The sequence below is a fragment of the Blennius ocellaris genome (assembly GCF_963422515.1).
Source record: "Blennius ocellaris genome assembly, chromosome: 20".
NCBI classification, from domain to species: domain Eukaryota; kingdom Metazoa; phylum Chordata; class Actinopteri; order Blenniiformes; family Blenniidae; genus Blennius; species Blennius ocellaris.
The window spans coordinates 7,308,656-7,331,960 of NC_137669.1; the positions used below are offsets into that span (position 1 = coordinate 7,308,656).

Here is a 23,305-nt window from a genome sequence, read left to right on the forward strand (position 1 = left end):
CTTTTATTTGACTTTCAGGATCATACACACCCTAAACATATATATGGAAATGTGCTGTTCCTCTGTAGCGCCCTCCGTTCGCATTCATTTTACATTTTAATACTTCTCTCCATCCTATCAGCTCTATTTCTTTGTTAAATCCCCTCTGTTCTGGCTGCTGTATCCCTCCATAGAGAAAGGTTAAACACACCTAAGCAGAGGCAGTGTGACTGATGCTGGGGCTGTTTCTAAATGTTAATGACACCCTCCGGGCAGAGCGCTGCACGCTGCAGTATCCTACTGTAGGGTTATATTGAGACAGTTATGCTATAGTAGCTCCATGTGTGCGCACGCAACAACCGGAGTGTGTGCGCGAGTGCAGACACACACTCGCCAGGGACGGCCTCGCTGTACTGTTGGCACGCAGCCAGGACTCCTTCCACTGAGTGGTCAGGGAGAGAAATCAATCAAACATGGCTTGTCAGGCCCCTGAATCCATTATGGCAGAGAGAGTGGTGAGGCTTGAGTAAACAGGGATGACAAGAAGAGACAATTAGCAAGAATTCAGGCTGTTGTTGGGGGCAAGCTCGGGGATTTGGTAGTCCTGCGTGGCCTAGTTTGGCCCACCTAGGCTTAACGGCGTCAACAGACGCGGCTCGCAGCTTTATTGCTGGTAATTCACTGGCCCTCAGTGTTTTATGCCCTCTCTCTTTACAGCCTAAGCTGGCCAAATTCATTTAAATAAACACCAGCGCTGCAGAATGATGGCTGAGGTGTTTAAACGCACTGATGCGGGACTAGCACATACACTGCATCACAGCTGGGGCCATTACAGCATTTCAGGCCAATATAGTGTACAAGTATTGGATTGGGCACTGGAGATCCCACCGAAACCGAGAGCCACGTTTTATAAACCGTACAGTTTACATGGCCAACCCACACTTGTCGTGTGATTCGCACGCGGCGATCTCCAGGCAGGAAGTTGCTCAAAATCATCACTTAACCTCCAGAATTAGTCGCGAGATCTGCCAGGAGATTCAGGAGAGAAGTAATTCGGGAACAATGCATAGGGCTCTCAGTGCGCGGCCATTACTCATACGTAAACTCATTACATTGGTCTAATAGCTCTGTCTCGTGACTCTGCCTGCGCCTGCCTATATGGAAAGAACATTAGTGCGGCTTACGTATGGAACACAGCGTTGGAGTTCATTCATTCTTCTCTATGGTATGGATCAGACAGATAATTAACTGCGGAGACATGAAGTCATTGTTCAGCTAGAGATATGGACCTGGTCTAATAGGAGCTGGTGCTGTGGAGTGGCGAGGGGAAGAAGGCTTGAAATGAAAGAGAAGCCCGCGCTCTGGTGCATCTCATATCCTGTGGTCAAGCATTATTCAAATTAAACCGACCCTCCATTTAAAAATGTGTTTCCTAATTGCTTCTTCAATTGAATGTTTGACCTTCATAGTAAATTTAGTATAAGCTGACTAAAAACCAGAAGAAGAAGAAAAAAATCCATGTGAAGAGGGAGACCAATTGATGCAACTTGTTGATCTTAGTCAAGTCTGATTCATCCGATTTTGAGACATCAAGTACTTTGGAGTCGTGTTGACATGTTTAGGACACTTGAGTGTTGAGTTTGGGAAAAAGTGCAGGGTGAAGTAAAAAGTCCCTACGTCCATTAACAACATAACAGGGATCCAAGACTGTCTGAGTGCCAGTCTATAGCAAGGGGGCCAAACACACGAGTATGCCGGTTAACCTAAACGAGCTATTTTTAGCCTATCATCCACACGAGGCAGTGTTTTAGAAGCACAAAAATGTTTTTTTTATTTTAACACGGTTCCCAGAGTGGGGAATTTCTAAGGCGATCATCTGTGGAAAAAAAAGATGATGTAATCGCCTCCCTCTCCCCCTCGGCGGTCCTGCAATGTCATCAAGTTACCACAACAATCATGAACTACAAGCTCTGGTAGAGCTACAGAAGCTACTGACGGTAGCAGCAGGAGGAGCAGGGCCGTAGACGTATAGAACTCAGAGTTCTATAGAGGTTTATGAGGCGGAGTCTCCGGGTACGTCCAAATTGTCCCTCCTGTCTCCTTATCTATTGACTTTTCCGGAAGTGTTTTGTGTGGCGGCCATGATGAGAACTGTCCGAATTCTCAATAAGCAAAGAAAAGGAGGCTCGTTGCTTCCTGTAGAGCCTCCTTTAGCCTCAGATTGCACTGATGCATCCTTTGTAAAAAGTAGGCGAGCTCATGCTGCCCCACAATTCCTTGCGGCGAAAACATTGAAAGGGACCCGCTCATCCGAGCGTTCAGGGAAACTCACGATGTTGGGAAAAGCAGATCATGTAAGTTACCAAAGCAATAATCTGCATTGAACAACTTTAAATCATCTAAAACCCAAATGTGCCAAAAGTACTCATCATTTCACCATTATCCCACCTTTTTAAAATCTTTGACAGCCTTTGTGTACATCTTAAAGTGTCAGATTTTTGGCGAGTAAAATAATCAAACATTAAAAAAAAAAAAGTGTTTAAGTCTTCAAAAGCATGCTTTCATTGTTTTATACCTGTAGTATAGAAATCTTTTTCATCACATTGACTGAACAAAGTCCACCTATGGATCTTTTGATTTATTGTATGAATTGCAAATGATATTGATGATCGGTGGAGTAGTAATCTACTTAATTGTTATGCAAATACATCTGAAACTTCAAGACAAAGTTCAAGAATTCAGAACATGCACACAGAAAATCTCCAGGCACAGACTCGGACCGGGGACCGAGTCCTCTTGCCTCATAGTCTCATAGTCATGTAAATGAATGAGTACTAAAATATGCAACATCATGGGATATTTTGGTTCTTGTTGATGGGGGGACACATTTTCCTGCTAATACACCTTTCAATGAAAGAACAAAACTGAAAAATAGAAAAAAAAAATGAATAATTGTCATGTACAAGACAAGGATCTTGAACCATTGTATGAGTGTGCAAAGTAAAAAAAAAATCAACCCAAAGAAAACCCCAGCAGAATATTATCGTGTTGTACCTGACAGAAAGAAAAGAAAGACTTGTGTTTGGGGTCTGCCCGAGTTCCCCTCATAAAGTGGAATTTATATCCCCTGCGAGGGTGTTGTCTGGGTCTTTCACACAAGGCCAGCTTGTTGCTTGGCCCGACCCATAAATTCTCCGTTTTTAATTTTTGAATAGGCCTCTGTTTTGGACCCGGGAGTGCCCTGTCTGAAGGGAAGGCCCCCATTTGGAGAGCACAGCCTCTGCAGGCGGTCCGGCAGAAAAAACAACTTGCCAAGTTTATCGCGTCATTCCAGGAGCGACGGGGAACCCTTATATTGCGAAGCACGGTGGATAGGCATCTAAGTTTATGTGCTATTTAAGTGTGTTTGGTGCATATATGATGACACGCAAAGTCTGAAAATCTAAAGCAATCGCATGCTTCAGAGCGCGTGGCTGCTGCATTCGATCTGTCCCTCGGGATCGCATGTGTATGTGTGTGCGTCTCGGTGGACTGGCTAATGCATTGTATATTTATATATACGTATATCTATACATATATACTTGTCTGTGTGTGTGTGCGGGTGTATGCTAGAATATTTATCAAAGGACAACTGCGCAGACTAAAAGCGTAAAATGAGCAAAGGCCTCATACTTTTGCATAGATGTTCTGTTGAGTGGCCCTGGTGATTCCCATCTTCTTGTTCAGAGCTGGAGGCCAACACTGAAGACAAAGACAGGGCCAAGTAGATGATTATTCAGAATAGCATGCTCACACAATATCACTCTGTGGGAGTTCTGAGAAAAGTGAGTGACAGCATCAGAACTAATCGTGATGAAATGGTTGCATCACTCCATCTGATCGCCATCTCCATACCCGGTATCCTCTCCTCTCACATGTATGATTCATATAGATGCATGGAGGATTTCTTCAAAGTGCCTCCATGTTTATGAGTCCATAACATCTGACGCATTCATGTTTACGCTCCCGAGCCACATTTGACATTTTCTGGATATGATGAATCATTAATGATGACCTCAATAGGCTTTCACATCTTTGGCCCACAGATCAATAAAGTGGTTAGGGGAGTAGGTCAGCGGCTCTCCAGTGGTGTCTGTTAGTGTGTGTGTGTGTGTGTGTGTGTGTGTGTCTTTTGAGCGTGCCTCCAAACAGTCGCGCCCAGCGAGTGTCTGTAAAATGTTGGTGCTAATTGGCGGCCAAGAGCGGCCCCGTCTCTGGCGCGGCGCTCCGGGGCTGGCAGAAATGCGGATGGTTTTCCAAGTTTTTTCCAAGCAATCCCTGCCTGTCAGACTGTGGGAGTTCCATCCATTATTGATCACATCCAAGGATGAAAGCGGGAACGCTCAGTGGGGACCGAGCATCTTTGGCCCCACACCGGAAAAAAAAAAAAGGAAAATAGGAGAGAGAGAGAATACAGCCTTGACCGCCAACTCTGCGTGAAAAGAGACGGGGAAATATCTTTTTTTTTTTTTTTTAAGTTGTATCGAACTGTGACTGAGAACCAGACAGTCTGAAAAAAAAAAAAAAAAAAAAGCCGAGGTAAATAGAGCGAATTTACGTGAAATCAAATTAAAAAAAAGGCGTGATACAGTGTGAATCGTTGCTCACCCCTAACGTTTAGCCGCTCTGTCTTCTCTGGGATTTTATGTACCCAGATGATGACTTTGTGTTATGCGTCGCTCTGCCAGCCTTGGACGCGGCTCAGCTCAGTGCTGTTCAATGATTCAGCTGTGTAGAATTGACCTCCACCTCACCTTGGCAATACTCAGCAACCAAATGGACGTTTGGCAGCCAGAACACACACTGGATATACAAGCATGCATGCACGCCAGTGATAACGCACACTCGACTTGCTGAAACACACAGTCGCTCACACACACACACACACACACACACACACACACACACACACACACAGACACGTGCACGCGCACACACACAGACGTACTCTGGAAAAGGTTACAATGCTGCTTGAAACAAAGGGGCAGATGGTTGACAATGATGCAGTGCCAGCGCTGGCAAGGTGGGGAAAATATGCATTTGTGTGTGTGTGTGTGTGTGTGTGTGTCTGCGTGTATATGGGTGTGCAGGAAAACATCCACATGCATTTCTTCAGGGTGATTTTTTTTCTGTTTTTTTTTTTTCTTATGCTAATGCTCACCCAACATCAGTCTAAACTTCTCCCCACAGCAGGCAGATCTGCGTATTTGTTTTGGCCCGTTGGAGTGACTCTCCACTCCTGCAGCAAGGCAAAGCGCTTTGCCAGAAGTCGCTGTAATATCCTTTGAAATTTTATTGCGAGCCATAAACACAACCACTGCTGGTACTGAATCATCATTTAAGGAAACCGTGGCTGTTTTTCAGATACGAGGCAGTTTGAGGGGGAAAATGGAAAAGCCATCAAATGTTGGATTCTTCTTTTTTCTTTTTCTTTTTTTTTTTCTTTGCTGATTATCCTTCCCAATTAGAGATTCATCCAGTTTGGGGGATATAAAACAGTCAAGTTTTACCCATCTATTCTTAATTTGGGCTGAGTTAGCTATAATGCAGGTACTGTTGAGGAGTACAGAGGTTCTTAACAAGACTGAACCAACATCTGCCCTTAATGAGAAGCCGGGACCTAAATGATGGAAAATCTTCAACTTTTTTTTCCAAATCTGCTGAATTAAAATCAGATGCGGGCTGGACCTGAAATAGAGTATTATAGTATGCCAACACAGAATAAAAGTTTAATCCTTTTTAAGGCACTCATAAAAAAGTCACAAAAAGTGATGGTTGTAAAAGTATAAATAAACTGAATTATTTGCCATGTGTGTATGATACTAACAGCTCTCTTTCACCATTTGTTCATGCTTGAATTATCTAAATTGAACAAATCTCACATTAAATGTCTTTAAAAGATTACCATAACGCTATTCACGCCAAGCACAGAGATCATTGTTTATTCTTGATATGACTTATTAGAAGTGCGAGGAAACAGGATGAAATGCAGAAGTCACAGAATATGGTCACTTAAATGATAAATAGTTGATGACGAATGACAAACTATCCAGGGAACTGGGACAGGGAGAGGGAATAGTGGAGTCAAACCCAATATGGTGTGAAACAGTGACTGTCAACATCTGAATGTGTTTGAATATATGACACTGAGGTGATTTCTGCCGTTTGGATCATGATTCGATGAGCTCTGCATTAAAGAATTGAAGTCTTTTTCTTTCATTCATTTGAGGCATCCAGTTGTTTTAAACAGTCCCAAGTCTAGTTTTAGGAGTCCTCCACACGTCTTTAAAAGAATCCAGGCATAGTGTAAAAAATGAAAAGTCAGGAGTTGAGGTCTGTTTTATAGAGTTTCGTCCAGGCTGACGCCTTTTTTTTTCCCTCTTTCTTCTTATAAATGGTAATGTTTTAACAAGGGGAGACCTGTAGCTTTGTCTTTCCTGAAGAATTCGCTGTTTACCTGGGAAACTGCCTAATTATATTGTACGTTCATCAGAGTGGGAGTACCAGTGTTTGGCTTCACTCTGATGGAGGGAAATGTTTGGGACTGACTGATGAAGACAACAGTCAACACAATTTGAAGCCAAATTGTGACGACAGGCGGACGTGTTTTGCTTCATTGTCGTTGCATTTCTAGTTAATGTGAATACAAATAATCTAATGTTAAGTGCCACCCTACAACTCTACTGGTACATGATGATGACAAAGGGCAAATACTATGACTTCTTGAAACTTTTTCCTCAATAATAGCCCCCAGTAGTGAGCAGGAGTTCATGGTAATTCATAACTCGCAATCATTTATCTGTTAAAAAAAAGTGCAATAAGTAAAAAAAATGTGTCCACCTCACCCGCATGAAACATCCCAGCCTCTCTTCAGGACATTTGCAACACAGTTTCCAAGCTTCTCGGGGAACTGGCCACAGTTCTCGTGTGGATTTAGCCAGTCTCTGTGTCCTCTGTCTGTCTCTGCATGTAATCCCAGACATGAATCCATGATGGGGTGAGAGCCACAGGACTGCCAAAGCTTCTCCTCAACACAGTTCCTATCAATGGTATGGATACAGTCTCCGGCTGTTTGGGCCTTTCTACAGATCTCTTTTTGAAATCCTATACAGAATTCCAAACAGTAACGTGTTACCAAGGGTGCACACAAAGCAGGACTCTATGTTGCATGATCCTAGAATCTTCAAAAGTCATTATATGAATGTCATTTTAATTCCATTATATTATATATATATATTAATTCTTATATTTTATGCATTTTTAGCAACAATCTAACTATGAAGGATGGTTTCATCTAATCCCAATCGGCCGTCTCACCTCTGTCTTTTCAGTCCAATTTTACAACCATGTAGGCCATCATTAGAAAATCTCAAAAAGCCCAAATAATAATACATTTGCTTGCAAGGATGCTCATTTATGTTTGATATATGAAGGGAAATTAGCAACAATCCATCTAAAAAGCTATTGTGAAAGTGTTACAAATGTAAAACCGCGAGATTATATAAAACAGCTAAAGCTTAGAGGGGAAATGTAGTGAGTTTACGTGTCTAACATGGTTGAAATAGCTTTGATTGAAGTCAAAATAAACAGTCAAAATGGCTAAAAGCTTTGAAAATCACAAAAAAAAGTTAAAATTGCTCAAATTGCTAAAAAAAAAAAAAAAAGTGAGAAGAGATACGTAAAACAGCTAAAACAGTCAAAACAAAACACTAAAATTGCTTAAACAGTCAAAACCAACAGGTCAAATGGCCAAAACAGCTTCATGGGATACAATATCTAAAATGGTTCGTATTGTTTCATTGGCTAAAAACTGTTAAAATGGCAAAAAAAAAAAAAAAAAAGATTTAAATAACATCCATATTAGGCAAGTGACTTTACTTGGTAATTTGCTCTTTCCTTCTAGTTTCTTCCAACCCAGAAAAAGCCAATTTCTGACATTATCAGAATAATTGATTATAAAGTTGTCTTCAAATTTGAGTAAACAATGAAATTGGACAACACTTATGACGTTTTTCTTCCTGCCAGAAACACGTTCTATTAATAAGCAGTAGCACTCAAATATCTATAGGATCCAACATTTGAAGCTTTCACTGTTTTATTATCGTATATGTCATTTCTGCTGTCTTTACAAATTCACAAATAATATAATTTTGTTTTCTTATTGTCTTGAAGTAGCTTTCAATAATATGATTGAGTTGAACTTGTCAATTTGCAGGTAATTCAATGAGCATCATGTAAACGGTTGATGATATAGAATAGTTAACACTGATAAGCAACTTGTAACAACCAATAATTTACTAGTGTGGTTAGAAGGCGCTATATAAATCTAGACCATTTACCATTTACCATTTACTATCTCCTAATATGGGAAAAACTTTGGCCATTTTAAATGTAATATAGTCAATAATATAAAAACTAGCAATAGAGCTTTTATTGTGATAAGATTTTGTCAATAATCTAATAACTTATTACATGAAGGTAATGAAAAATCCTTTCAAAATGTAATAAATGCAGCCAATATTGCAATAATTTATAAGTAGGACTACATTTCTTGGAAATAAAAGCCTATTTTTCCAGGTGTTGTGCAGGTTGCATATGAAAAATAAGTCTTATGGATAGCCCAGTCGTCATATTGATTCATTGAGAAAACATAAAATGCATACCATTACATTATCGGCTTATTAGATTCAAAATGGCTAAAACTATTCTATTACTGGAAGTTCTTACATTATTAATTCATATACAGCTCAAAATACCAGGTCAGAAAATGTCTTAAGTTGTACTTCTCTTCTTTTATTTATGTCAAGCTCTCCTCCACCTGCATCAATCCACTGTATGACGGAGTCATATTCAAGGCCCATCCAGTCCGACCCACCCCGGGTCGTTAGCCCTGTCTGTGAGGCTAATCACCATCTCCTCTGGCTCAAGTTAGCCAAAGAGAGAGAGCATCGCCAGAATGAGACGGTTAAATATTCATGCCCTGCCGCGCTGTAATATCCTCCTCAGTGATGTTTGAACCTTTTGACCCGGGGTAATCGGCGGTAATCACGCGGCCACGCCGCCCAGTGATAAATTTGATCCTTGGTCGGTGGAAGTCTGATGGGCTTTTGACACTGCTGGGCCACAACTTCAAGCTATGAACGCCACATCCATCAACCCCCCCCACCACACACACACACACACACACACACACACACACACACACGCACACACACACACACACACACACAGTAGGGTTCCTGGTGACAGACAGTTCATTTCACCCGCAGGCATGTAGGTATGACATCACTCGATTAATAATGGAGCAATTAATTATGACCTATTAGACTGATGAATTAGATTAGATAGAGATAGGGAATGTAGCCATGTGATAATATTACACTGGGATACATTAATGACTTCTTGGGGAGGGAGGTGGCGGTGGTCCTCATAGGATAGAAATATATGTGCCATTTTGGAATGACATGCAGCCAGCTATCTAATTATACCAGTGATAAATGGTGTTATTGATATGATAATGATTCCTTAGCCCAACACGGTAATATTCCACTGGTGTAATGTGATTACAGGGAGAAATCAGGGATCTATACTGTGGGACTTTGATGTTTCGCAACGTGACAGCAGACACGGTCATGAATGAAAGTTTCATATTGATGACACACTTAGGATGCCGGAAAGCACTGGAGCATTCAAGGTATCTTTGAAGCCGCTGCATGAGAGGTGTTTTATGCAGAAAGATGGTAAAGGGGACTTTTAAATATGCATGGGGCTGTTTCCATCGAAGCAACAAAGACGCTGCTGACAATAAACAAAAAGATGTAACTTTAATGTGTGACAGTGTCTGAAAACAAGTGAACTCCCCGTGTACGCTTCGACCTTTTAAACCACTCCAAGAAACTTCTGTGCGTAGGTGAGGCAAAAGAAAGGGGTATGGATGCTTAAAAACAAGGAGCAGCTGCATGGTATGGATTTAATTTGATTCAGTTCAATTGAATCATAGAAAAACCTGGCAAGTCAACTTGAGCAAGCATTGGAGACTGTGGAAAGCAAAAAAAAAACCTTTTAAAAGGAAGAAACCTGCAGAACCAGAGGTGGAGACTTTCTGCTGTTCCTGGTGGGATTAGGGGATAGAAAGAGGTGGAAAGGAGGAGACAGATGGATTGTGGGTAGGTATTCACACCCTGGTTTAGGTAGGGGGGTAGAGGTTGAAACGCTGGTTCAGGTCGGAGCTCGGATTCATACCCTGGCTCCGGTGGGGGTCGAGGCTGTTGGGACAAATTTTTGTTTAAACATCTGTTATTTCACAGTGTGAAGAAACAAAGGATCCCTCAGTGCTGAACGCCAGCAACGCCCTGCCCTGCATTCCACTGACATCTAGTGTCAGATCGAGGAACTGAGATAACACACTGTCTGACCCCGTGCAGGTGTGTGTCTCCACAACCCCTAATCCCCCCCACCTCCCCTACTCGACCCCCTACCTGCCCCCAGCCTCAGCAAGTTACCCACTTCCCCCATACATCAGTGTAGCCTTATTGATCTGCTCGATATGACCTTGAATGATCAGACAAGTGGAAGCGCCTCTCTGGAATGAGACCCATCCATTCCCTCTGTCTGCTCCCTGCTCACTGCTGTAAATGACTTGAGGGGGAAGACGGGCGGGCGTCGGGAGCCCGTCGAGATGGGCTGCTGAACCAGTCAGCTCTGCAGCAGCCTTATGTCACGGACAGCCTCCCCCTCCGGGCACAGTCTGTATTCTGGGTAGATGAGGAGAAGTGGGTCAGCCTGTCTGAGATACTGGAGAAGAAGCGTGATACTGTATGTCGGATCGTATAGTGAGATCTATAGGAAGGAGCTAATGCATCTGTATGTAGAATCTCATGTGTTAAAATGATAATAATTGGATGAATGATGAAATTTATCCTCTCGGGGCGAAAGATGAAGAGGAGCCATGCTTCAGGGGCCTTCTGGTGGAGGGTTTGAGTTGCGTTGTGTTTCATCCGCGAACATGCAGAATCTAAGAGTATATGTAAAACATTTACCCTGCAGCTGAAACATGACTGAGGGATCACTGTAGAATCATTTCACATCACTTATATGACTACATGAATCAGTGTGTCAAATAGAATTGTCAGCACATGTCTATATTTATCTGTTTTTTTCCCCCCCAGAGTAATTAACAGTGATCGGGAGGTCTAGTACAGGATTATTATTACTGTATGAAATCATTCAATCCATATAAATATATTTGCATAAATATTGTTTTGACCCTTGTATATCAGAGCGATATCCAACATTTTTGAATCGCATCAAAATCGACTATTTTTTTTTTTTTCTGATCTGATCTGAACCAGTTTGTCATTCAGAGAGGAATCGTTTTAATTTATTTCTATCTGGTTTCATGTAAGGTTCATGTATGTAGTGACAGTTGCAGCACAGTCTTCCATACAAATTTAACACGAGCAACAGGGGAAAGAATAAAATCCCTTGTGTCAAGAAGAATGCTCCAGAAGAACCGGAGTCAAAGATCAAGGGTCTGCCTGAGGTTGATAGGGTTCAGGCAATGCAAAGAGAGGGAAGAACCACAAACAAACACTGCCATAGCTCCAAATGATGGGCCCAAGAACCACAGGGGATTACACTGATTAAATTAGCATTAGTAATATGAAACTGGATGTGCTGCAGCTCTTTGCAGCATAGCTGAGCACTCAAGTATTGTTCAGATCTGGGTTTGTCTCTATTTGCGCCCCAGATTTATCACTTCAGATCGTTTTTCGGAGTGTACATGGTTTCATTCATAGCCATCAAAGACTTCTGTTTCCCTCAGATTACACAGTTATGAATGAACGTACACCAGCTCTGAAAGTCAATTCTCATACTGGATATTTAGCATAATGCAATGTATTGTTGCATAATATGGTGTCGCACAACTTGAAATAGCATGACTTAAGGTAGCATAGTATAATGTAGCGTAGCAAAGTGGAAGACAGTTTCACCCGACTAATGATGTGTTGTTGCAATGGCAATCCTGCTAAGCATAGCTCAAAGCAATGTAGGGTAACAGAGCAAAGTATGGCTTAACGTAGTGTAGCACAGTGTAACCTAGCGTAACATAGCATTGTGTAGCTTAATGGTGATGTTGCAAAGCATAGCTTGTTATAGTACAGGGCGATGTCACAAATTGCTGCTTGAAGAAGTATAGGTTATGTTGTATCTTAAAGTGTATAGCTTAAAGTAGCATTGCTTAAAGTAGCAGAGCTTACAGGGTAAGGTAGCAAAGCATAACTTCGGCGAGCACAGCTTAACGTAGTGTAGCTCAGTGTAGCACAACGTGAGATACCGTAACAGCATAACATGGCCTAATGTGGCATAGCAGACCGCAGTCTAACATAATACATTAGTAAAGTAGCGGACAGCAAATAAAGTGTTATGTAGCTCTGGAATAATGCGCCATGACATAATATGTAACATAGCAGGATGTGGCAATAGCGTATTGCATCGTATGATAATGTAACGTAAACTAACCTGATACGTATAATGCAACAACATTTAACAAAGTGAAATGCAATTTGGCCTGATTTAACACAGCGTGGTGCAATATCATTTTTAATACCAGGAATACTTGTAACATAATGGTAAATATACAGTATGTGGATGACTTCTATTGGGGAAGCGTGTTCTTGGATGACCACCTCTAACTGAGCCACATCCTCCCCATTTTTCTGAATACCCACAGACATTAGTATTTATTGAAGCAATTCATCTCCAAGAAATGATTTTTGGGTGACAGCTTTGCCAATGTAATGACATCAGCACGTCTTTGTTTTCACAATCAGGCAGATAATGTATAACACAACACATACTATAGGTATTGCACCCTCAACGTGAACAGCAAATCAATCAGACTCTGTTTTTCACAAAACCAAAGTCTTGAAGAAGAAATGTTTGGGTTCTCGAGACAGATGTCGAAACCACATGTTTAAGGGATTGACTTGGTCTGGGCACTCTTAAAATCTCCATCTTGTCTTGGACGTGGGATGGTCTGGTCTTGGAAATGACTTGATCTCAGGTGATCTTGACCACAACACATTTTGTGACCGTTTTATTTCTGCAGTATATTTCCTGCTGTGCCTGGAGAGTTAATTATTGAGAGGGCATTGTGCATTGCTTACAGTATTTTCAGAAACAGCCGTTTCTTTGCTGACAAGCACAAGAGGAGAATAAGGACCCCCCACCCCCTCCCTCCCTCCCCCCCAAAAAATATTCTAAAAGGTTTTTCCAGGAAATGTTTTTATCGCCCATATTGAGCAATAATGAGCAGCAGCCTCACACACAGACACACACGCACACATGCACACACTCCCCTGCCTCTTCATCATAGGATGTGACACCTGACGGGCCATTAGTTCCCAAAGTGCTATTCTATTCTATGAATTCCTCTCCTTATGGAATATTTAGACTGTGTGTGTTTCCCTGCGCTTGTCAACACCGGGTGCATTATTCATGTTAATGTGCCATTATCTGACGCTCCGCGTGATGTAACGTGGCCACAAACGCGTGCGGCGACCTTCTGAACTGTGCACCGCCGTCACCCCGCCCTCAGCGCCGCCGCCAGCTCCACTTCACAATAACACAAAGGGGAAAAAAAAAAAAAAAAAAGTCATGGAGGCTTTGTTGTGCAATTATAATGTGTACTCACTCAGAGCGCCGAGAGATATGACACAAGAGAGGAAGAGTTAGCAAGCCTTTAGTGTAATTAAAAGATAAGTGCCAACCTGCTTTCGCTTGCGATCGGAGGTTTTAACTTTCATTCTGTCTTTCGTGAAGCCGAGAGATACACAAGAGGGAGAGAGAAGCAGGTTGAGCGGAAGATGTGAAAAGGTACAAAGTAACAGGAAATCACAGCGTAGTCACGTGCATGTTCTTCCTGTGTAGTCCAGCAGCTTCAAGGAATCAGGATGGATGTAAAGTGTCTGAGCATCATATGAGACTTTTCTCACATTTATCCCATTAAAATAATAAGTGAGCGTAGGCCCCAGCGACGCAGTAGCTTATCTGAAAATACATATATATCAACAGACATATCTGATATTACTATTCATCTCATCGTTTATACTGAAGTTTTTCAAGCGGTAACATTTATGGATACTTTCACACTGCAGGTCTTGACGCACAATTCCGATGTTTTGCTGAAACCCGATTTTTTTTCGTTGCGTGATCGTTCACACTACATTTTGAACACGACCTCCATCAGACGGCCGTGTGAATGTGATTTAGCCCCAGAGTGACCGCATGCGCAGAAGGTGTGACGTCGAGTATATTGTTTATGAAAGTAAATATGGATGCTACACATGTCAGCACTCGGGTTTCCAGATCTGAGTCACTGTTTCCAGCGCCATCAATGTAAAACCCATCCTCCTCGATAAAAACCAGCCGTACAAGGGGAAGACAATTTGGTTCCACAAGTGGGGGAGACCCACCCAATCTGGCAACACTGGTCAGTAATTTTTAAGTAGTTGTGCAATAGGAGAGGACAAAATCTAGTCAAAACGGCGACGGAAAGAAGAAGGAGATTGAGAAAAAATGAGCACCGCTTTTAACATTTTGGTGTCAGTCACATCTCAAAGACGAGGCAGTTGTATATTTGCAACCAGATTGTTCAGAGGGAAGTAACATTACAGTTTTCTGAATTCAGATAGTTGATTAAATTGATCATAACAGACATTTTGTGTACCGACTCGACTCGGGCCTGAAATTGAATAACAGCTATTTTGGTCGGCTTATAAGAAAAAAATCACTAGATACTGCCCAACAATAACAACTCTGGTATGACTAAATCAGTCATGTCTTACCTGTTATGTACATATAATAGGCATGAAGGTTTCCTTTAGGGATGCACAGATACTAGTAAAGAGTATCAGGTCCGATACCAGTACTCGTACTTAAAACAATCCCTTATGCAACACGGTGACGATTACGTACACATCAGCAACGTTGCCTACAGGTACACAAGACAGGGCGAGCAATGTCCGCAGTTTGGCGATTCTTTCAAATTAATGACAATGACACAAGTAAGGGAAACTGTAAATCCCGTTGTGCCAAAACATCAAGAGGAGGTAAAAGCAAATTCGTACACCAGCAACTTGATCACCAGAGACATTTGGAGCAGCAGAGTCAGCCGCATGTCGGTCATTACTTTAACTCCTCAGTGGATCCAGTAGCACGAAGCCGTGCTACATGCTACATGCTACATGCTGAAGAGTCTCGGGGATCACACACCAGCGATGCTACATGATTAAAGTATGACCGATACACTCATTAACAGCGAACGAGAGCGTGTGGCGGACAACACAAGCAGAGAGTGTAGATAGACACTCCACACTTCACGATGCGTACGGTAGACTGTAAGGGTGTTGGAGGCGTCGACTCAGAGGAGTATAAATTTGACTTAATGCAGTTGTATTGGTACTTGGTATCAGCAATTAGCTAGTACTTGCACTTGCACTTTAAATAAGTGGTATCGGTGCATCCCTAGTTTCCGCTGTTCTTCATTTTTTTACATACATACAGTATAGTAGGCTACAGCAGTAATTTACTGTCAGTTTTCCAGAATGTATACAAATTGTTTGCCATCGTTAAAGTTGAATTAAATTATACTTGTAAGAAAGAGCGTGCAGCTAGCTGTTTCAAGCTAAGCTAACTCTTCACGCGGGTCCTTGTCATCTAATTTTCTTTGACAAATCGAATGAGTGTCGGAGGCACAATTCCCCCTCGTCAGAAAATAATAATCTTCTGCATTCAAATATGTTTTTGTGGCAAAGTGAAAGGGATCCAGACAAGCAATGGAGAAGCCGCGAATGTGAGCGTCTCTGTGTTTCGATTAGCTCTCAGCCGAACTGCCAACTTGTCAAAAGTCCCCCCCACTTCCCTCTCAATGCATGCTGGGATGGCCGCCACCATCCTCACCAGCCTAAAAAGGATTAGACAGGTGGAGAAATGAAAGGCTGAAACTGCCACTGCAGTCATCAAACCTAAATATTGTGGCTTTGGAGCGCGCTCTGCCCTTTTCTGTCTGACGAGCCAGTAAATGAAAGGCTTTTCACAAGTAATTAACGTGATTGCGCGGATGTTCCCGGATATTGACAGTGGCTTTACCGGCTGGTGTGGGTTGATGCACAGGTTATTTTTTAAGATACCAGATGAGCACAATGCATAATTTATCACACCGAAAGAATAACCCTCCAAGCCGGTGAATAAAGGAAGTAATAAGGGCAGCAAAGGCGACGCAGCTGAAATGACTGATAATGCTTTACAACCGCTTTCTAAATAGAGAGCAGATGATAAAAAAGAAAAAAAAAATCCTATTTGCACATCATCTTAAAGGAAAGTGTAATTATCTCTCAGCCAATCAACACCTAGCACTCACATCCTGTACCTGACCTTGCTGGACTCGTAACCATGGAATTTTTTTCTTTTTTCTCTGGTAGAGCACAGCTCGGCCATAAAAAAAAACCTTGTGTGTGTGTGTGTGTGTGTGTGTGTGTGTGTGTGTGTGTGTGTGTGTGTGTGTGTGTGTGTGTGTGTGTGTGTGTGTGTGTGTGTGTGTGTGTGTGTGTGTGTGTGTGTGTGTGTGTGTGTGTGTGTGTATGAATGACAAACAAGAGCGGATTTCTGTCTCTCACTGAGGGCACCTTGGATATATTCTTTTAACATTGTGCCTTTTATGACTTACCACACTGTGTCTAAATAACAAATGAGCATAGATGATGAAGCACAAACACACACTCACTCACACTCACACTCACACACACGCTCACACACACACAGAGAGAGAGAGACTTATTCTGCCCCACAAACACTCACTTCAATATGTAAAAATGACAGTATTTGCTTTCTTTTCATTTGGGATCTGTTGTGACAGTCCACATAAATAATGCATTTTCATGAAACACTGAAATATTTACAGAACACATATTACACTATATAGGACTGAGTGTGCAAGGTTGTTTCTTTTTACATTATTTCCACCATAGTATTATTTCCACCATAGTGAGCCCGCTTCAAAATGAGAGCTTAGTTTGCATCCCCAGGGGCTTTATCAGCCTTTTGACAGCGCTCCATTTAAACACACCAGCCTGTCCGGATTGGCACTTGATGGACAGAGTTGCAAAAAAATCACTTTACCTTACTGCATTTATCACTGCTGGGTAATAGTTTTTTTTTTTAAAGACTCCACGTCTCATTTTTATCTCCTGTGTTGGATTTAGACAGGCAGAGCTGAACAGGAGAGTTGTCAGTCTATTTGATTTTGATATGCAGAAACTGCGTTTTACTTTTTTAAACATCAAACATCAAGCTGAAAAGTCCATTAAAAGACGAAATAATAAACATGAATGAGTAGGGAGATGATTTTTTTTTTTTTATCCTAATGATTTTTACTCATTGATGATTTAAGCGCCTGCCTGCAATTCTTCAACATTGACAGTCCTGCATGCAGTGTAGCACAAACAAAAAGTCTGCAATCTGTAACTACAACTGAAGTTTATTCTACAATAACCTACGTACAAGAAATGTATGCTTTAAAATAATGAATAGCTATACTCTCCACTCATGCTGGGATAAGACATTCATTCCCTTGACCCCCAAAGCTGGTCCCTCATTTCAGCGACCACTGACCTGTCATCTGAGACAAAAAACAATGTTATCGCTACGTCATATAGAGTCAATCTGCTTCACGTTGGCTCAGGTTTGGATGAAAATGGCAGTGAGGAAGCTAAAACTGCAAATTAAAGCTTTGAAAGTCAAGGGAGCCAATAAAAGCTGTTTTAAAATATGTAGCATGGGAGGTTTATTAGCAGCCAGAGGTTCAAACAGCTGAACACGACATGCTCATAGTAATAAGTATATGAAGTAATTATTCAAGTAATAAAAAGAACTGAGTTCTTCAGCATCAATGAAAGGGTGATATTAAGGACTCTGTTCTATTTCTATTAATGAATCCCTCAAAAAAAAGACATATACAGAGGCTGTGAATGGCTGATAAATGCTGGCTCTGTGGTTCAGTGGTGAACTCTCTGCATAGCGACAAGATCTCAGTTTGGCTTAAATGCAAAGGCCTTTCTGTTATGGAGTTTGCATGTTCTTACCGAGCCTAAGTTTTTCTGTGGCTTCTTCACCCAATATGAGAAAGAATCTGTTCTATAACATGTATAACAAAAACGAGCGCCTACTAGTGGCCCAACATGAGAGCTGCAATGTTTTCAGTGTCTCTGCACGGACATCGTTTTCAAATCACAAACACTGAACTTTTGTGTAACCAAAACGCAGAATGTCATGTTTTTAGAAGCATCTGAGGGTCTGGTTGAACGTCGCTCCCTCGGATATCGACAGTGTCAAGAAACCTTGAATGAATACAAAAGATGAGTGGGATTCACAGGTAGAAGTACCTGAAAGAAACTGAAAAAGAAAAAAGTTCTTCATGTAACATGACACTGACCAGAACGATTTTCAAAGTGGTGTCTTTTACCCTTAACACTTCATGCAAAAAGGCTCATTTGTGCTCTCCATGTGCATCTGTTCCAAACAATGCTATCGTTACTGCTCCTTGCACTTCTGTACGTCCTTTGCATTGACCTGGACTTTCTCCCGATACAACGGCTCCTGGTAACAATGTCCATGGCAACAGAGTACAAGTTGTGTTGGTGACCACCACCATGGCAACTCTTAACATAATGACTTTCCTGTTTGAGAAGGAGAATAAAATGGACTTGTTTGATATTTCATAAAGCTAACCCGGAGTGTCTTGCGTATGAATTCTAGTAAGAGCTTGTAGCTTTCCCTGAAGTAGAGCAATGGGAGGTGATCGGGAGGCTTTATAGGAAGCGATAGAATTATCCAGTTCAGCTCCTTCTTGAAAAGGTCCGCCATGCGTCTTGTTCATGCCTCATTCAGGCACACTCAGGAGTCACATTGCCCCCTAAGGGTTACTGGTGGTACTGCTCTGTTGGTCTGTATTCTTAAGCAAAGAAATGAATGCAGAGTGCCGATATTGGTTCAGCATAAATACTGCAAGCCTGCGAAAGTGGACAAGAAGTAATTCCCTCTCTCAGTTCACGGTATGTTTTCAGTTTAATTCAGTGCCTGGACATTCATTTTCTCCAACTCCATCCACGGGCTTTTGTTAGGTTTGGTTAATTATTGACTTTAATTTGGCCATCTTTGTGAGTGATTGTTTCCACATTCTGGATTTCAGCTCAATGTTACCCCAACGTGGCTAATATGAGACTATAGAAGTTACATATTTGGAATGGAGTAGAGGTTGGTTTTTTTTGCTTTGTGTTGTTTGAACTACAGTTGTATCCAGAGTGGTTAAAGGGAACAAGGGAGTGGCTTAATCTTAGCATGCACTTTAGTAATATACTGATTCAGACCAGCTCATCAACAAAGAATTGTTTCTGCCACGTTTGCAACACACTGTTATCAGTTTAAATGTGTGAAGGATATTTCTGCAGCTTTACCCTGCCATCACGTGTCCTCTTGCGAACTGGAAACTGTGCAATTATCTCTCTGTTTCAAAAGCTGTCAGACTCCACGAACAGAAACAATTCTCCCGTCTGACAAAACAAGGTGGCTGCTGGTCTGCCGCTGCCTTCTTTCATTGTGCGGCTCCGGCGGCGTGTTTCCAGCAAACCCAGTGGCGCTGCAGCAGACCAGCGGACCTTTGTCTCGCCGCATGAATTTATTGTTGCTGTCAACATGAGTGTGCTGGCTTGTGGAGGGAAGCGATATAATGGTGCAGTTCCTCATCAGAGAGGCCCGTCTGATGGGAAGGTGAGCGGTGGAAATAGTCTTATTATGGCAGGCACTTACACGAATGTCTCCTTTTTTACAAAAGTGGATCTTCTTTCACTTATGAATCCCAGAAAACTACAATCTAGCGGATGCAGTACTGAACTCTTGACCTCCTTTCATTCGTATTGCCAAGAAAAAGGTTCAGTAAATGTATGTTGTTGGGGTTTTTTTTTTCCCACACATGGATTTTCTACAAAGGAAAGATGGTGAGAGTACTTTATCACCACTCCAAAAATAAAAATCAGGTAAAACACCTTTCAGAGCCATTTCCAATATTTCCATGTTATTATTAGTTTGTGTTAAGGTAAGAAGATGGATGGATGGATGGATGGATGGATGGATGGATGGATGATGGAAAAGTTGATAAATATATTAATATTTTCTCTAAACTGTATTTGTTTTTCAATTTCCACAATAAGAAAATTCCAAAATGAATAGTTAAATATGTCACAAATTAAATTCCATCCCACTGTATATTAAAAAAGAAATATTACCATTTTCAAAGAATTTTAACAATGACAAAAACATTTGTTGATAATGTAATAAAAAAAAAAACAATGCTCCGATTAGCTTCTATTCCACTACAATGGAAAGACTTGTTGACTCTTCATACGACACCTTTAAGACACATACAAGACAATCTTGAGACGTCGCACCCACTTTGGAAATCTCATAAACGAAATATGTAACCTGCACACTCTAAAGTGGAAACCAAAACCCTCCACAGGCACAAACACTGAGGAAAAACTTTGCAGTTAAACAGAGATAGACATCAATTCTCTCCTCGGGAAACTTTTAAAATGAAAAAAAAAAAAAAAACCTGATTGCATATTCATAGATTCTGAATTTTTCATTGAGGCAGAATGAGTAGATGTAATTTTAAGAGGGTTCTTTTTTTTTGTTGCAAGGTAATTGAACTTTTTCAAGTTGGGAATCAGACACAAATTAACTCTTCAAAGCAGAGTTTGTTATTTATTTATTTTTTTCCATTTTTGCGCTTACATTTTGTTAATGCCACGATGGGACCTGGAAGGATTTACTGTGGCGTTCCCTCCCACACAAAGCACTCGGACACCTGATATTACACCTGATGACATTTCTAAAAGTTTGGATTGTCATTTGTAGCTTCAAGCACTGAATAGGTGTCCATTATAGTTGCAAACCGATGAATATAATTACAGACAAGTTACAAACACTCAAATCATTTTTATCGTCATACTTGTGTGTCTGTAGTTAGATTACGTGTGTGTACAGGTTTGTTTTACCGTAGCAAAATGTATGAAGTACATTTCTCCATGTGTAATAGAACGCCTGCAATATGTTTGGACTGTGCAAACTGATATTTGTTCGTGCCTACAGGACCTGTAAATGTCTCTATCTCCACCTCAGAAAGCCTTGTTTTGTTTTGTTGAAGGTGTTTTTGAGACACTGAACACGTTTACTGCGCTACTTCCTGTCATGGGGGCAGTACAGCAGAGGAGACGCCTTCTCCATTTACACGACTACATCTTCAAGTGAAAACACACCTTTCATTTGCATTCCGGGTCCATTTACCACTTTACATGACACAGGTGCTCGGAGACACCGAAAACAAGGTTTTTGAAAATGCTCGGACTTCGCATCCATGGCAGCTTTTTTTTTTTTTTTTTTAAATGCTGCTCAAGCTCACCCGAGTACATCGCTCTTCTGCATATAAGAAAATTAGATGGACAATAAGAACAGTCACGGCTTCCAGAGTGTCATGACTCCTGATCCATATTCTCCTGTGAATTGTTGGTTTTATGGTTGAGAGTCACCCGGAATAGCAATCCAACTTGGTCGTCTGTCCATAATGTCCATGTACTCGCCATTCTTAATGTTTAAAGCGTATTGTTCTCCAAGTGCATGTCTGTGTTGTCATTACAAACACAACCAATAGCTCACACTCGTGGCCCGACGACTACATAATTTTTAGAATGTCTACCTTTGCCGTAAGAACAGGCTACCTCAGCCTGCCAGTCTGCACAGAGGGAAGAACAAAACCCATTGTACAGACAGACCAACCTTTTCGGAGCACACAAATCTCTGGTCCCACACACTGATTGTATTACACACGTCAAAAATGTTGATACTCGCATCTAAATCTTTGTACGCACTGACCGATAATGTGCACAAAATATAAACAACATGCATGCACACAAGTACGTTTGTTCCCATGTGAGTCAATGCACTCTTTAAAGGCGCCAGCCAGAGAAAGTTACACCCCACTTTCACATTATACTGTGGCTGGAACTCCCCAAACTCTTCCCCGTGTTCGGAGTTCCACAAATTCACTTAGCAACACCAGCTTTTGGGGATAAATGTGTCGTCCCTCGCTCCAATATGAAATGATCCTTTAGACGACATTGAGGTCGCTCGCTGATGCATTTAGTGCCGCACTTTGCACTGCCATTGAGACGAATCATCACAGTGAGAAAAATGGTTGTAACTTCTTGGTAGTTTTCAGTGGACGGGGGGGGGGGGGGGGGGGGGGGGGGGCAGTTCAAGATGAGGTCAGTCAAGGAGAGTTCGAACCAATTCAAAAGCACCTGTGGCCAAAGCCCTCTAGACCAAACAAACTTCAAAGGGATAAGATCTAGACAGGTTCAGAATGAGCCAGGGGGGGGTCGGGATTCAGACGGCTCATCCAAGATGTACTGAGGACGGCGTCGGGCCTCGATGAGAACGGTAAGAAATATATAGAGGGTCTTAATCTGGCTTTCATCCTCTAGGCGGGCAGTCAATCTGTGGCACCCAGCCAACAGTGAGTTTAGAGGCTCATACTTTAAAGCCCGGATATATTTAATTTTTTTTTTTTTTTTTTTTTTTTAGTGTATTCCTCTTGTAGAAGTTTCATTGAAGTATCATGAACTGAAGAATTTGTTGGGTTTCTTTCAGTTTCACTCTGTGGAGAGGTAGAAAGACTTCCTGTTCATTGTCTCGACCAAATCACAAAACCTTTGTCTATGTCAACGAGTATATGACAATTGTCTTTTGAATGATACGACAGATTTACCTACTGTAAAAAAAAAAAAGTACACAGATTGGCCTTTAATTTGTCATTTCATTTTGGCGGGAGGTCCTGGGGTCTTGGTGATGAGGGTGAGAACAAATGGTTTCATCTTTTTTCCCATCAGAACCTTTTAACCATCCAGGGATTTGATCTATAACTTCCAATTCAAAGTGCTTCTCTGACCTCTCGGCCACCCGTGGCCCCAAACACCTGTCTGATATCTAACATTTCTCCTGGAAAAAGCCCATGAATTGGTAATGTGGTGCCTTCTTTTCTTCCTGTCACAGATATTATTTCTGTGCTTTTCCCCCCCCAAGTTACTGTCGCCCCTTTCTCGTCTGGTCTGGTCAAATGTTTTTACATAGTTTTCATCTTTGCACATCTATCATGCATGAAATAAACTGACAG

The 23,305-nt window shown here is 41.6% G+C and overlaps 1 protein-coding gene across 1 annotated transcript in view; it reads left to right on the forward strand.

The window, feature by feature from the left end:
* nrsn1l (neurensin 1-like) overlaps positions 1 to 23,305 on the forward strand; it is an 84,462-nt gene that overhangs the window by 54,866 nt on the left and 6,291 nt on the right. The window lies entirely within an intron of this gene.